Source organism: Miniopterus natalensis, chromosome X (genome assembly GCF_054644295.1).
Source record: "Miniopterus natalensis isolate mMinNat1 chromosome X, mMinNat1.hap1, whole genome shotgun sequence".
Taxonomy (NCBI): domain Eukaryota; kingdom Metazoa; phylum Chordata; class Mammalia; order Chiroptera; family Miniopteridae; genus Miniopterus; species Miniopterus natalensis.
Window position 1 is genome coordinate 91,226,746 of NC_142103.1, and position 16,739 is coordinate 91,243,484.

Below are 16,739 nucleotides of genomic sequence, written 5' to 3' on the forward strand. Positions count from 1 at the left end.
GGAAAGGAGGGTAGGGGGAGGCAAGAGAGGGTAAAGGGGGAATAAATGGTGATGGAAGGAGAGATGACTTGGGATGGTGAACACACAGTACAATATACAGATGATGTATTATAGGATTGTACACCTTGAACCTATATAATTTTATTAACTGATGTAACCCCAGTAAATTCAATGAAAAAAGAAACAGAAATAGATGTCTCAAGAAGGTTAATTATCATTACTTATTCATTTTTTGATATTTCTATTACATATAACTACATCTTTCCATTCCAGCAACCAATACTATAGTTTTGACATATATTAATGATTTATGTAGAAGTTTAAAATCTTACTTTTTAATGAATTGCAATTATATCTGTTTTTCCCTTATTGACATAGATTTAAATTCATTCTATAAATGCTTAGAAAACCTGGAGTATCCTAGCCATATTTCTCTTAAAACAACGTTCCAGAAATAAATGAAGCCAAAAAAGAACAACATCTATTTAACATAAAAATAATTTATAGTATAAAATCAGCTACTTTATGAAGAGCTATAACCTTATTAGATTCATAAAGTTAATGAATTGCTACAACTTGATTTGGATCTTAAATGTGATATTTTGGTAGCTTTTTTCCTTAATGTATTAAATGTCATTCTGATAGAATGATAAATGTGCATATATCTAAAGAAGCTTCAGGTAAATGTGCAAAGAAATACAGAAAAATTGCTTGGCACAGGAAAATATGTTTTTGACCATTTTTAAAAAAATGCTTATTTCAGTGGGACTTGGTGACACATGGGAATATTAATGGACATGAGCCTATATGCTCTCAATTTGTATTTTCCATCTAAGTCAAGAAAAACTTCAAAGTAGCTATATTTTAGGGATATTAGTTCTAAATAAAATGACTTTTTGTATCAATTCGAGTTGTAAATAGTTCATATGACACAGACTACTAAATGTGCAGGTCTGAAAGAGAGAAAGAACAAAACTAAGTTGGTTATGTGATAGCCAGTGAAGGGCAGAGTGGAAAACAAAAGAGAAAAGAAACTTGGGCAGGGCCTGATCATAGAAGACTCTGTAAGCCATTATCACAACCTGGTATTTTATTATGCTTACAGTAAAAGGCTAGTCAATATTTTTTTAATTTTAGCAGTAAATAATTTAATGTACTATATGCACATGATAAAAAAGTCATGTGTACATTTACACAACAGAAAATTATAATCTAATATTTTAATAATTTTTACTGTCACAATTTAGTTCTTCAGCCTCTGTTCAGAAATATCCACTGTCAACAGTATCTTATGCATCTCCCTCAAATATATTTCATGCATATATGTAATTATGTATGTTCCCCCTAATTTTAACACAAATAGCACTATAATAGCCAAATGGTTCTGTTTCGTTGTTAGGTGTTTTTTTTTACTGAGTAATATATACTTTTTTTTCCCATTTAAAAACATTTTTCTTCATGACACTTATCAGCACACTGCATTATGTGACATCCATGATATATTTGCTGGTTTTTCTGTTTAACTCCTGCTTATCTCACTACATTATAAAATCCATAGAGGCAGGACTTCTGTCTTGTCCGTGCTCAAATTGTCTGCATAGCGCTCAAATTGTATTTTGCTTTTTCCTATGTGCTTTTTAATACTGGTCTACCCCTTCCCTGATTTCATAAGAAATGCCTCTATTCAGAGACAATTCTGCAAGTGCATTTACTAAATATACCAGCATAGTTCCACATAATATAGTAGGATTCCATATTAAATCCTGAATGTTCTAAATGTAGCATATTTATGGCTTCTGACCTTAGAGGGATTTTCCAGGCCATCAGTCTCTGGACTAGTCTCTCCACTTTCTTTGTACTGTCCACCTGTGTACTTCACTCATTTTTGCCATTTTGAGCCCCACTTTAATTGGGCATAAGCTGGTTTTTATAATTCGAGCCTGCAACTATTTATAGAGTTTTAATACATGACAATTTCTGCTTTGGCATCATCTCTTCTGATGATAAAAGATGCTGGGGTACAACCTGGAAGTGTCTGATGCATCTCAGATGTTGAGAGTCTGTGGTTCTGATGCTCAGAAAATTGCTCTCCTTCCCATGCTGCTTCCCCTTTGTTTCCTAATGACAGCTGTGCAGATCTTACCTGTGGTCACATCAGCTGTCACTTCTCTTTTGGTTGCAGAGATCATTAGCTCTTTGACTAATGGGCAGTAGAGATAATGCCATTGTCTTATTTTTATCTCTCAGTGCCCGTTACTGAGCAGATATTCAATAAAGGGTCATGCTGTGAATGGGAAGAACAACTCCAATATGCTTAGTGGTGCCACCAAGAGGAGATAATTTGGCGTGACAGTGAGGTCTCTCTTGTAGGTGTGTCTTAAATTAGACTGAGACCCTGATGTGAAGATCTGGGTTAAAATAACCTAAGGAAGTGTTCCCAGGGATTTCCTGCAAGAGATAACAGAGGCCAAGGAAGGGCTCAATCTCTAGTGCAAGTTTCTCGGGTGGTACAGCTTCAATCTGATCCTGCTGGGAAACTGGAGAGTAGCTTATGCCTCAGATTTATTCTTACCCCAGGTTAGGGAGCTGCACTTTCATACTGCTCCATGGTTCAGCCGTTGGTTAAGGCTACCTTGGGCGGTGGGCACAGTAAGTCCCAGATGCTTCCAAATCTTTTCAGCTGTTGGCAAAAGCAGCTCCAGTAGCCTGAGGACAGAAGAGCTGTGTACTGATACTGGTGTTTGGAAGGAAAAGGGAAATGGATGGTACCCCCAAAAATGGTAAAAAGGGATTTGAGGGGACCTGGTTGGAGCAGGATCATTAACAGTTAGTGTCTATAAGCTGACGACTGGGGAAGACTTTGTCGCTACTGCATAGTCTGATGGCAGCACAAATAAACAGTAAATACACTAAAAAGTTTGTAGAAACCTAATTAGAAAGATGAAACTAAAACTGAAGTCATGGTGAACAAATGCTATTCACTTCCCAAAACTTGTTGGATGTAAGGTTTGAATCCCACAGTTGTCACACCCCACTTCCTGCAGCACGATGGTGGAGAGCAGGGGCTGCAGGAGGAAAGGGCACTTGAGGTTCTCAGCGACCACCACGGGCAGATCAGTGCCCATCAAGCCAATTACTTTTCCTTTTCTTGCTTGGCATAAAAAGAAAGGCTTGCCACTGTAAAATCAAAAGCTGAGTTAGGCATGCTCAAAGCTAAAGGGACAAAATATTATAGAAGGACTCAGTCCTTAGAGGCTGATTGTTCCTTTTAAAGACTTTAGGGAGATGGGTCTCCTTGTAATAGCTGCCAGCTCCTGAAGACTAAAGCTTTGAAGGTTCATTCGAATGGAGCAGTGAGAAACAAATGAAAAGGAGCGCACAACCTGAAATCTGTGGGACACAGCAAAAGCAGTCCTGAGAGGGAAGTTCATAGCCCTGCAGGCCTAGCTCAAAAAGCAAGACAAATTTTTGGTAAACTATCTACCCCTACAACTTAAAGAATTAGAAAGCTCCCCTGTGAAACCATCCAGACCAGAGCTTCTGTTTGCTGGGAGATTTTTTATTGCTGCTTTGATTTCATCAGCTGTTATTGACCTATTCAGGTTTTCTGACTTTTCCTGATTCAGTTTTACATGGTCTCACTCATATGTGGAATCTAATAAACAAAATAGACTGAGGAACAAAATACATCGAGAGTTATAGATGCATGGAACAGACTGATGAATCTCAGAGGGAAGGGGAGTGGGGGAGTGGGTGGGGAGAGATTAACCAAAGAACTTAGATGCATATATGCATAACCCATGGACACAGACAATAGTGTGGGGAAGGCCTCTGTGGGTAGGCGGGTGAGGGGTGGGGGGAATCAATGGGGAAAAGGGGGAGATATCCGTAATACTTTCAACAATAAAGATAAATTTTTAAAAAATGGAGCGGTGACACAACTGAGAACCTCTCATTCAATATCTTGTGGCTTTAACAGGAACTATTAAATATGTCAGGAAGACAAAGGGTCAATATAAAGTATATAAAACTTTACAGGATTTTTTTCTTGAGAAATACAGTCTTCTTCCTTTAAATAAAGGACTCAGGGAAGACTCTGGGAAGCTTCAACAACATATAAAAATACTCATTTTGCGAACATCGTGAACTTGTGTTGACCTGAATCACAATGACCCATAATCTTCTGTCATACGGAAATTTAATAGCTATTATCTGCAACTACAAATAATATAATTCCATTACATAAATTAATTTTACTGTTACATATGAGGTGTGTACTCTTTAAATGAAGACAGAAAAGTTTTTTTCAAGAAGATTTAATCCTCAGATAAAATATAACTCTAAAATAGAAGCCAATCATCCATCTTTATTGGACACTCTTTAAAACAAATGATTATATTTTGCTTTTTCCTATGTATTTTGCTTTTTCAATATTGGCCTACCCCTTCTCTAATTTCATAGGAAATGCCTATATTCAGAGAAAATTTTGAAAATGCATTTACCAAATATACCAGCAGTTTGACCTTAAAAATATATTTTTAAGTGTCTGCCAAGTCTCATTTTAAAATTAACCCTCACTCCCCCCCAACAAAAAATAAATAAAATTAAAACCAAAAAATGCAATGCAGTTTTGTTCTTGTAATCTATGATCAGAAATAATTATCTAATTTCTACAGTATGTTAGATATGCAGTAAAATTAACTTTTGTAGTATAAGCATAGACTGGGAATTTCAACTTTAAAAAGATGTAGTGGAGGCCAGTTATCTTACAAATAAAACTGGAGTCAACAAAGATTCAGAGAACAAAGACTTAAAATGTGGACTCTTTCTGAAAGATATTTCAATAGGAAATTGTTCAAAGAATTGCTCTACTGTACCATTTCAGCTATGACTATATAATTTTAACCCAATCACATAAGGTAAACATGCAGCTTGTTTTAGTAAAATGAAATACTGCTGACTGATATATTTTTACATGATGAAAGGTTGTACAGTAAATGCTTGATCTGATTGAAATCGGTATACTAGATTATTTTTTCTTCAGTTTGCTTTAGTTAATGGGATTTAATTTTAGAGTGGACCTCCTAAAGAACATTAATGCAATTCAGGATGCTGCAGCTCTAGTGACCTGTTGTTGCTTTGTCACACCATTCAGGAAAAGTGACCTAGTGTTTCACAATCAAAGAATACAACATTATGCCTGGACTATTCCTTGTCTCTGCTTTCGCCACCACTCTAACTTCTTTCTACTCTTACCTTAATGGTAATACCTATACTGCTTCACTGCCTCTGCTAACTGACCTGTGGTGTGTGAGCATGCTCACGCGAGTGTGTATTTTTCTGCCTTAGCTATAGATAGCTGTGCCACTCCCATTCAAACTTACCACACAAAGGATTCCTTTAGGCACTGCTGAGAATAATGGCTCCTTCATTAGCCCAATGCAAAGGTACTAACCGACCGATAGATATTTACTTTTAAGACAGGACTCCACCGTCATGCAATACAACTTGGCCAAAGAAGCTGTTGCCTCCCCTCCAGCAAGATATTGGGTCTAGCCTTGGGCAAAGCCATCCCATACAGACCTCCCCTCCCCAGGGTGTGTTTCTAAGTGAACAAAGAGAATGCAGATTTAACCTTATGGTTCCAGCCATCCAATCACCAAAAATTGAGGAAATCCAGTTTATTTTCATAGATAAAGAGTCTTCAAATGTATCAGTGACTCAAAATGTATTTCCACTTGCTTGGCAATGTCTGAAATTCCACTTTCCACTTTACAATTGAAAGAATTAAAGTACCAATTCTTGGCTAAGATAATGCAGGGAGGTCAATTAGCCAATTATTCAACTACTCTAAAAGCTTGAATTTATATACTTCCCTGTTTCAGAAAGGAACTGGACACTGGGGTTGGATGGACAGAAAAATACAAAAGAGGTGGAGAGCCTGTCATGTGCAGGAAAAATGATGAAAAGGAAGACTGATTCCCAGTACTTAAGAGATTTTTTTCATTATGTTTAACTTTAACTTTGTGCAAAAGGAGATATATGATGTATAGAGTTGTTACTGGTTTTTTCTCATACACATTCTTTCTGGTGCATACTTTAACACTACTATCAAGACCCTGCATGGCTCTGGACAGCAGTGATGCTTTATGAACTTTATTTTTCCTAACTCAGCCACATACACTGTAGAACAGTTTCATTATCTTGGGATTTGCAGGGCAGGAACAAACTTTCACAATCTTGCCATAGAGATATGCCCACTCACAGGCTCTGTGCCACTGTTTAATCCACAGGGGCCTCAACTAACTCTTCTTACTATAGGTCATGATGAACCTCTACAGTGATGACTTCTTGCAGTAGGATCTAGGAAAAGGGAAGTAAACAGTACCTTAAATGCCTGAGTGTGGCACCAGAGATTGGGAGGGACAGGGTTTTATTACCTGGGAAATTTTTTTGCGTCTCAGAGATCTGGAGCAAAATATAGGATGTATTTGTACGCCTTCGTTTCCTTACCACTCTACATTCTTGGGTGACTTCTAGAGATATTTAAGAAATATACCATGTTATATTGTACCAGTTAAACCTATTTACTGGACAAAGCAAAAGCCTGCCAGTTTTAGTGGAGTCCTGAGCAAAAGAAGACATTCTAGCTGATCCAAGGTACAGGACAAGTGACTTTTCCAACTGATCCTTATAAAACAGCACATACTGTGGTGCTTGTATAGTAGGAAGCAGATAAAGGTGTGCTATCAAGCCTGTTGTAAACCATGAAAAAAGTATCATGGAGACTCAAGGCTTCTGGAACAAAGTGTTGCTTTCTTTCCTAAGTAACTATTTTCTTCTTGAGAAGAACCTCTGGATCAGCTTAGAGAGGCTGAATTTCTGGCCTGAGGACCCACAAGAATACCTGACCCAGTCACTGTCATAAACCGGATACAATCTCTTACACCCAGCCATTAATTCTGGTATACTCAGAAGCTTTTAAATATCAAGTGAAAAGATATATGTACAGCACTGAGCCTGAGCAAGTTCTAAAGGCATAAGTAATTTGCATGAGCAGATAACTCATACTTTCAGAGTGCCTTATTCCTGCCAAATTACTTTTCCTTCTTCAAACCACATCTGTGGCCTGATGGGAATTCCCTATGACATACTAAGTAATGGGGGAGAGGGGACTCAAATTAGAATTACAGAGAGCTCTGCCTTAGACAAAAAATGAACTATTCTAGCATTACAGCCCCAGGAGGAGTCTTTAAGATAACTGAGAAATGGAATTCTTCCACCAAGAGGGATGCAAGGAACAGTGAAACAGTACTGATCACTGGCTCCTAGACATGTTCTCGCCCCTTAACTGCTCTGATATTGTCCCCCCTTTGTCTTCCTCTCAAATTTCTAGTCATCCCTTCTTTTTTCTGCCCCTCCTGAAGACCAGTCCTCCTCTGGATACAATTAATACTTGAGTTCATCAGGTTTAGTTATATAGTTATTTTGCTTTCTATCCTATATTCAAAGTAGGCAATTGTACTTGGCTTCAATTACCATAGATACAGCAATAACTTCTTCAGTTACATCTCTAGCCTAGGACTCTGAGCTTCAGATCCATATACTTTTTTAATAATATGGGAAAATATAAAGAACAAAAAATTTAAAGTTTTATCTATTTTAAAGTGTATAGTTCAGTAGCATGCAGTGTGCCCACACTGTTGTACAACCATCATCACTATCCATCTCCAGAACTTTTTCATCTTCCCAAATTGAAACTCCATACCCATTAAACACTAACTCCTATTACCCTTTCTCTCCAGCCCCTAGCAACCACCATTCTACTTCCTGTGTCTATGAATTTGCCTATGTGGAATAATACAATATTTGTCTTTTTGTGTCTGTCTTGTTTCACTTAGCATAATGCTTTCAGAGTTCATCTATGTTGTAGCATGTATCGGAATTCCATTCATTTTTAAGGTTGAATAATATTCTAGTGCACATATGTACCACATTTTGTTTATCCATTCATCTGTCAATGGACATTTGTGTTGTTTCCACCTTTTTGCTATTGTAAAAAATGCTACTATGAACACTGGTGTACAAATACCTGTTCAAGGCCTCTGCCTGCAATTCTTTGTGTCTATACGCTACAGTGGAATTATGGGATCAGGTGGTAATTCTGTGTTTAATTTTTTAGGAACCACCATACCATATACTCTAAATACTTCCTTTTATATTTGAATATGACATAAACTCTTCGAAATAAAATAAAATGTTTTGTCTTTTCCTCAAAATATGGTCCTTCTTTTGCGTTCCATTGAAGAATGGCAGGCACATAAACCGTGAAATAAGAAGTCACCCTTGGCTGAATCTCCTTCTTCACCTTTCATATCCTTGCCTTATCAGTTTTACCTCCTAAATATTTCACGAATCCACTGATTTATTTCTATCCTTATCATTTCTCTAGAATGAATACTTATTATCACTTTGATTATGGCAATCACCTTCCGACTGGTTTACCTGCACCCATTCTTACCTTTTCCCCTGCTCTGCAATATGGCCAGAAAGTTCATATATAATCATGTCAGCCACTTGTTGAAAAATAAATATTCAGTGGTTTAACATTATTAAGATAAAGACCACAATTCTTAATATGGCTGGCGAAGCCCAGCATGACCCAACCTCCTCTTCCTCAGCTTTGTCTCTCATAATGCCTACCTCCTGCCTCTTTTTCAGATCTTCCATCATGCTGAGCTTTCTTGGGCTTTTAATGGGTCTCCTATCTGGAGCAGGGACACGGTGAATAATATTCACTCTAACTAGGACCCTACCCTTTATTCCTCATCATCACCACATGGAAGCTACCCTTCACCTCTAAGATCGGGTTAAATTCCCTCTTAGAAGTTCTCATTAATGCTTTTCTTTTTTCCCTAACACCTTATCATAAAAACGTTTCTAAATTTTATTTGTGTTTTTCCCCCCCACTAAAATCTATCTTACCCATTAGAAAATAAGTTTCAGGAGTTAATAATCATGTGTACTTTTTGAACCTCTATATATCAAACAGATAGCACAGTTCCTAGCACAGAGTAGACACTCAGTGTTTGTGGGCTGAAGGAATAAATTGATTTATGTCTCTATGGTTTCCCCAGAATTCAGGTTTCTTTCTCAGATAAAGGTCTGGCTTTGCCCTATTTATGTTGGCATTCCCAACATCCAGCATATTTCAGGATCAATCATGTCTGCTGACCTGAACACCATAATTACAAGTTCAACAGAGCTTTAAAAATTAGCCAGAAGCATACCCTTTGCCCACAGTTATGTTTCTAGCCTTCTCTTTAAGAATATCCTAAAAACCATGTTCCCATTCCTTTGTAGAGTAGTCGTCTTGCTCTTTCGTTTCCTAGAAGAAGAAGACAACATTTTGTTTAGGCAGGAAATTAAGACAAACAGGAAGAAAAAAAATCTGGGTAGAGCTAAGAAAGGGAATCTAGGCAAAGTTGTCCCGGGGGAGGAATGCAAACTACTCTGGTTGTTTAAATGTGTTGAAATGGGAAAAAAAAAATGCATTCAGAAAATCAATAAATGAATACTGAATGCCAAGAACTACAATGACTTCCTCTAGTTAATAAAACACACCTGCAACAGCAGCTATAGTTGGAGTCACTGCCTCATTAAGATCATAGTAATCTACTGTCCTCCAAATCCCATAAACATGCTGCGCTGACCAAACTCAAGAACCGACAGTGACGTGCTGACAATGGCCACTTCTGCTTCCTTTGATTCATTGGCGGTGGTTCTAATCTCTGCTAGTCACCCCAAGGATGTTTTATTAATCATTTTGGCAGGAGACAGAAGGTTCAAAGGATTCTACTTGCAACTTCCTAAAGCATCCACGTACAGGCCCTGCTGTTTTATAAGCAGGCCTGCATGCACACATACCTCCACGCGCAAATACTTATACATACTTCTATATCAAATCATAAAGACTTCAACTGAAATTTCTTTGAAACATAAGCACTGAAAATTCCTACTCTAGACTACAGTGACATTGGTTTCCTCAAGACTTAGTGTTAATCAATACCCGCGACAATTGTACCTGAGATATTTGGATTTCACTTCCTCAGCGCCTAGTAACTCAGGGTAATCAGTATGAGGCACTTGGGGAAGCCTAGAAAGAGACACAGAGTCCTCACTCACATTTTTGGGGTCCCAGGAGAGACTTCGGTGGCATCGTAGACTGCTCTGGGTTTGGGACCTGACTCAGCATTGGAAATGGGGTCATAAACTGTGATTCTCATGTTGCTTTGAAGGACTAAAGTTCTGTTTCCTTTTGCTCTGCATTTGATTATGCAAATTCAGTCCAACTTAAGGTATCTTATGATTAATTAGGCATAGCCAGAGATCTTTGCAAGTCAGGGCATCCTTAGACAGCTGATTACCACGCTTTCTCTGCAGCCTGTTGTGTTAACTACGGCCCTCTTACCACTGAGGTTAAAAGGGCAGGCCCCTTGATTTCTCAGCTTTAAGAAGCACAAAGTCCTGTGGCTAATCCAAGTCAGAAACAAAGTTTCTATTCTGTCATTTAAAGCATCCAATCCAGAATATTGTTTAACCCTTCCACCTCATCATAGATAAACCTCCTTTCACTTTTCTCCAGCCTAATATTTCTACTCTTCCTTCAGATTCCTTAAACTCTGCCACTGTCAAAGCGTTGGGAGAGATGACCAGTGAGGGAAACAGGGAAGCTCTCTCCTGACTGGCGTTACCATGTGATGGCTTCATACTCTCTGAACCTGAACATGAAAAAGTCAAAGTCTGCGCTTTTATAGGTTCTTCAGAGGTGCTGCTGCTGGACCCTCTATCTCTCCTTTGACAGAGTGATACCTTCTATTTCTCCATTCTCTACTCCCTACCTTGGACCCTAGTTTTCTAGTATTCCACTCTTCCTAACTTTGTCTCAGCAGAGAAAGCCCATATAATTAATATTTTTTACTAAGATGACTTACGTTCTTCCTGGAAATAAGCAGAGAGGGCAAAATAGATAAAAACACCATGTACTGAAAATAATAAATGCTTAGAAAAGTGATGTTACCTAAACACACACAGACATACACACAAATACATATTTTTTCCTTAATCTCTTACATAAGATATATTTGTATTCCGATTTTACAGAAAATTGTTAAACCAAGGCACAAAGAAGTTAACTTACTGAATGTCACTCAACATAGTAAGTAGGAAAGTATGTCTGACTAAAAGTTTATGCTTTTAACTACTACTCTGCTGTCTGAATTCACTAAACAAATAACTTACTTGATTCCAACAATCATCCATATTTGGAAAAGTGTAGGAATTTGTGAGTTAAAATGGGTGATTTAGGCTGGAAGCTCCAGGTGCAGGCTGTCTGGTTTGATATTTAAAGTCTTCTACTTTCTAGTTGTGCAATCTTGGGCAAGACATTTAAACACTATGCCTCAACTACCTGATCTATGTCTTAAGTTTTGTTTTTGTTTTTAAAATGTTTTTATTGATTTCAGAGAAAAGGGAGAGGGAGAGAGATAGAAACATCAATGTTGAGAGTCATTGATCAGCTGCCTCCATCACGCCCCCTGCCGGGGATCGAGCCCGCAACCCAGGCATGTGCCCTGACCAGGAATCGAACCTCAGTCTCCTGGATTCTAGGTCGATGCTCAACGGCTGAGCCATGCTGGCCGGGCTCAACTACCTGATCTAAAAAACAGGAATATGTATAGAGTATTATACCTCTTGACGGACTGTTAGGAAAAATAAATGAGTTATTTGCATGTGAAGCATTTAGAAAAATGTTGGGCATATACTAATGATGTAATACATATAAAGTGGCTCCAAAAGTATTTGGCACATAGAAAAGACTCAGTAGAAGTTAGTAATTATTATTATTGTTGTTGTTGTTAACATTACTCCTATCCCTAAGTCGTATCTAAAACTCAGATTGAACTTTGGATTCTTTAGAACATTCAAGAAAATAAATTATAGTCGTATAAATATCACTGTTCTATATGAGAATACTTCCTAGCTGCCTTGCTTTAGGGGTGGCATGTATATGTATGTGTGTGTCTTTGAGGGGAGGGGATGAAGTTACCCAAAACTTCTCGGGGGCTTGTGGGGACTCTGACAGGCCTCAATTATATATTTAAGTCAAGATGTCCTGAGGAAAAATTTCATCTCTCTTCAAACTAAAATAGCATAGAAGCAGTTGCTAGCTTCGTAACTAATTCAAATAATATGCAGAGACTTTCTTCTTATCGTTCCAACTGGAAATCAAATTTGACATGTGAAAAGGCAACGTGAGAGATTTTGAGGAAATGACCGCGAATTACACTTTATCTGAAATTGAGGGATTATATTTATCAAATATAAAGGGTTTACCCTGTAGTTGTCTTGGCCTCAAGTCTTCAGACTGCATTAGTCAGAAATAACTTTTTGCCAGCCACACTTATTCCTGCTATGGGTGAAGGCCATTTTCTCAAAGTGATTAACTGGCAGCAGTACTCAATCCAGTTATCCTTCTTAGGCCCCCCTATTGTAATGCACTGCAACGCTCTCCCCTCTCCGTGAAGCTACAACCGGGCGATAGCTGTGAGAACTTGAGTTTGGAGTTTCTTAAAAATGAAAGTCTGAGACCTAATGAAATTGCTCCAACATAATGTAGGGAGTGTTTGGGAAAATGCAGTGTTCTTCATCTTCTTGAGTGGTTTGCTTGGCAGATGTTGTATTTTAGCTGATCACAAGCCAGGGAAAATGATTTGAATGTCACTGAATAATTAATTAGGATAAGCTAGAAGTCCTAGCCGATGCAATGTTCAAAAGTGATTACCCAGGCCCGAGGCTTTGCATTGCCTCAGTCTACCTTTGGATAAGCTGAACTGCACAAACTAGAGCTTTCAAAGAACAGTTTCACATTAAGAATATTAACGGATTATTTCACAGCAATTCAACCAAAAACAAACACTATCTGATATGGAATCTTTAAACGATTTGAAAATAGTTTGTTATGACATGTCAGCATGCTTTTCTCTAAGCAATGTCAGTTTCTAACATTGTATACATAATTTTGTTTTCCCTTATGGAGTTATTTTCATTCTGAAGATTTTAGTCCTATGTTAAGGCAGACTGTTTATGAGTTTAAAACTTCCTGTAGTATAGCATGTAAAATTCAATACTTCATTCTGGGTTCATTGTTCTAAAAACTAACATTCTGTGAGGCTTCAGTGAACTCAATTCATAACTTATTTTGAAAAGGATGCTCCCTAAGTATGATAATACTACCGACTAATTGTATAGTTTAGTTAGAATTATTTCAGTTGAAAGTGACAGGAAACAGCTAAAATTAGCCTTAGCAAATAAGGAGCAGTCTGGAGAAAATGCAAAGACCAGGTATGACTTTTCAGGAACTCAGGAATATCTCTGGTCTTAGGATTTCTTCTCTCCATCTCTTGGTTCTGCTTCCTCTGGGTGGACTTGATTGAAATTAGGTTCTCCCCTGGCCAAAAATGAGAAACTATTATCAAGAGAAGATGGAATAGATGGAAGATAGATAAAAATGTTCACTCTGTTTAGAAATTGATTATTTTTGTGTACTCACGAGCCTTTTCACTTTAAGGCCGTAAATTTGTAGTATGGGAGGGAAGAGAAACCTAAACTTTGAAGCAAGTTTCAGTTGTGTGTTTGTTACATGAAGTCAAAGTTCTGACTAAACTAAGAAATTTAGAAACAATCTATAATAACAGGAGAGATTTTAAGAAGCATTAGATAAACAAGCAAATGAAATAAAACAGAAGAACTAAGGAAATGTGGAAACAGCAAAGCAAACGAAATTTTAAAAACCACTATGAAACAAAAATGGAAGAGTTACGGAATTGAGACTAGAGAAAGTTGCTCCTCAGCAGCTTTTTTAGAAATATTGAGTAGGTGACTTAGACTAAGTAGCCCTGAGAAATTAAAGAATCATTCTCTGAGAAAAAACAAACACTAAAGTGCTGGGAATGAAACTCACCTATGACCAGAAACAACTTGTCAACAGAAAGCTCTGTAGGTAATCAAAGTTACATTAAAGGGTAACTGTAAATGTTTTCTATCACTAATTTGGCAAATATCTGGATATTTTCTCCTTATTGTTTGATAATATCATTTTTTGTGTGATGGAATAAAGCAATACAAATATTATTTTTATTTATTTATTTTAATATAGCTTTACTGATTTCAGAGAGGAAGGGAAAGGGAGAGAGAGAGAGAGATAGAAATATCAGTGATGAGAGAGTCATCGATCGGCTGCCTCCCGAACCCCCCCTTGCTGGGGATGGAGCCCGCAACCTGGGCCTGTGCCCTGACCGGGAATCGAACCTTGATCTCCTGGATCCTAGGCCGATGCTTAACCACTGAGCCATGCCCGGCCAGGCCACAAATATTATTTTTAAAAAAATAAGCATTTCTCTTTTTAAAAATCACCCAAAACTTAATAAGAAAACATGACAAACCTAATTGATATTTAATTTGACTATTAGTGAAGTCGAACATATTTTCCTGTTTTGATTATATTTAGTCCTTTTGAGAATGACTTCATATACTTTATTCTTTTTTGTTATGCACTTGATTTTTAAAAAATTGATTTGTAAGATCATCTTTATATGTCATGATTATTGTAACCTATGTCTGTCGTATATACTGCAATATTTTATTTTGTTTTAAAAACTAAGCGTTTCTGATACCGGCTTCGGGCTGATCCATGGGGGACGTTTGCAGAGCAGCCGAACCACCCAGACTGTGCACCCCTCACTGTCTCCTGCGAAAGCCTGAGCCGACTGTGGAGCTGTCTCCCTTCTCACAACCATGTCCCCCAACCAGCTGCCCCCCTTAACAGACTCAAGGCCATACAGCAGTTAATGTGGAGCGGAGGAAAGCTAAGAAGGGCCACCAGATGCTCAAAAGGAGAAATGTCAGCTCGTTTACTGATGACACTCCTTCACTGCAGGAGAAGCGCAGCAGCCAGGGCACTGTAAATTGGTCTGTTGGGGACATGGCCCAAGGCATAAACAGCAACAACTTGGAAAGCCGCCTCCAAGCTACTCAAGCTACTAGGAAACTGATTTCTAGGGAAAAACAGCCACCCATACACCACATAGACTGGGCTGGTTCGATCCCATACTTTGTGTCCTTCTTGGGCAGAATTGATTGTAGCTGCATTCATGTTGAATCTGCTTGGCCCTCACTGACATTGCTTCCAGGACATCAGAACAGGCCAGTGCTGTAGTAGATGCAAGTGCTATCCCAGCTTTCATTTCTCGGTTGGCATCTCCCCATGCTCACATCAGTGAACAAACCGTATGGGCTCTAGGAAACATTGCAGGTGATGGTTCTGATTTTTTGAGACTTGGTTTTCATATATGGTGTAGTTCACCCATTATTGGCTTTTCTTGCAGTTCCTGGTATGACATTGTTACCATGTGGTTATTTATGTAATCTTACCTGGACATTTTTGAACCTTTGTGGCAACAAGAATCCTACACCCCTGTTACATGCTATTGAGCAAATTCTTCCTACTTTAGTTCATTTCCTTCATCAGGATCATCCAGAAGTATTAGCAGAGAGCTGATGGGCCATTTCCTACCTTACTGATGGTCCAAATGAACTGATTGAAATGATCATGAAAGTAGAAGTTCTGCCCCAACTTGTAAGACTCCTAAGAGCTACTGAATTGCTCATTGTGACTTCTGGGCTAAAGCCACAGGAAATGTCATCACTGGGACAGATGAACAGACTCAGGTTGTAATAGATGTGGGCGCACTTGCTGTCTTACCCAGCCTGCTAACGACCTCCAAAACTAATATTCAGAAGGAAGCTACATGGATGGACAATGTCCAACATCACAGCTGGACGCCAGGACCACATACTGCAAGCTGTGAATCGTGAATTAGTCCATTTATTGGCGCTCTCTTTTAGGCAGGCTTTACGACACAAAAGGAAGCTGTATGGGCTGTGACCCAACTCCACAAGTGGTGGAGCAGTTGAACAGATTGTGTACCTCGTTCACTGTGGCATAACAGAACCACTGATGAACCTCTTAACTGCAAAAGCTGCCCGAATTATTCTGGCTATCCTGGATGTCATTTCAAATATCTTTCAGGCTGCTGAGAAAGAAGGTGAGACTGAGAAACTTGGTATAATGATTGAAGAATGTGAATGTTTGAACAAAACTGAAGCTCTACAAAACCATGAAAATGAGTCTGTGTACAGAGGTTCATTAAACTTCATGGAGAAGTATTTCTCTGGAGAGTAGAGGAAGATCAAAATGTGCCAGAAATTGTCTCTGAAGGATGGCACTCCAAGACCTTCAGCTGTTAGATTGTACGGCTGAGGCATAAATTTGTTGTGTACTATGTTTCATACAGGTTCGTCTTACTGTTTCTCTACTAAGAACTCTTTTTTAAATGTGGTTTATCATAGCTCTTTTTATAACAAAACTATCCTTGAACAGTTCCAAACTGTACAAACTGTATGAAGCTTCTCCTCTCAATGGGTTTTTTATTTCTATGTGAAATTTCACATCTTTTAGTGTTCTTTAAATGAAGATTAAATTATTTTTTTTTTATAAAAAAAAAAAGCATTTCTGTTATGGTCTTGATTTGGATAACTGGGAAGGAAGGAAAGCCTCTTCAGTCTGTATCCTGCTCCTATCCTATCCAGCCCTTTACTATTTGTGTGCACAGAGCTTC

General features: G+C 38.2%; 1 pseudogene; it reads left to right on the forward strand.

Annotated features, from left to right (window-relative positions):
• Nucleotides 1–16,368, forward strand: part of LOC107539467 (importin subunit alpha-1 pseudogene) — a 46,095-nt pseudogene extending 29,727 nt beyond the window's left edge.
• The last annotated feature ends 371 nt before the right edge of the window (nucleotides 16,369–16,739 follow it).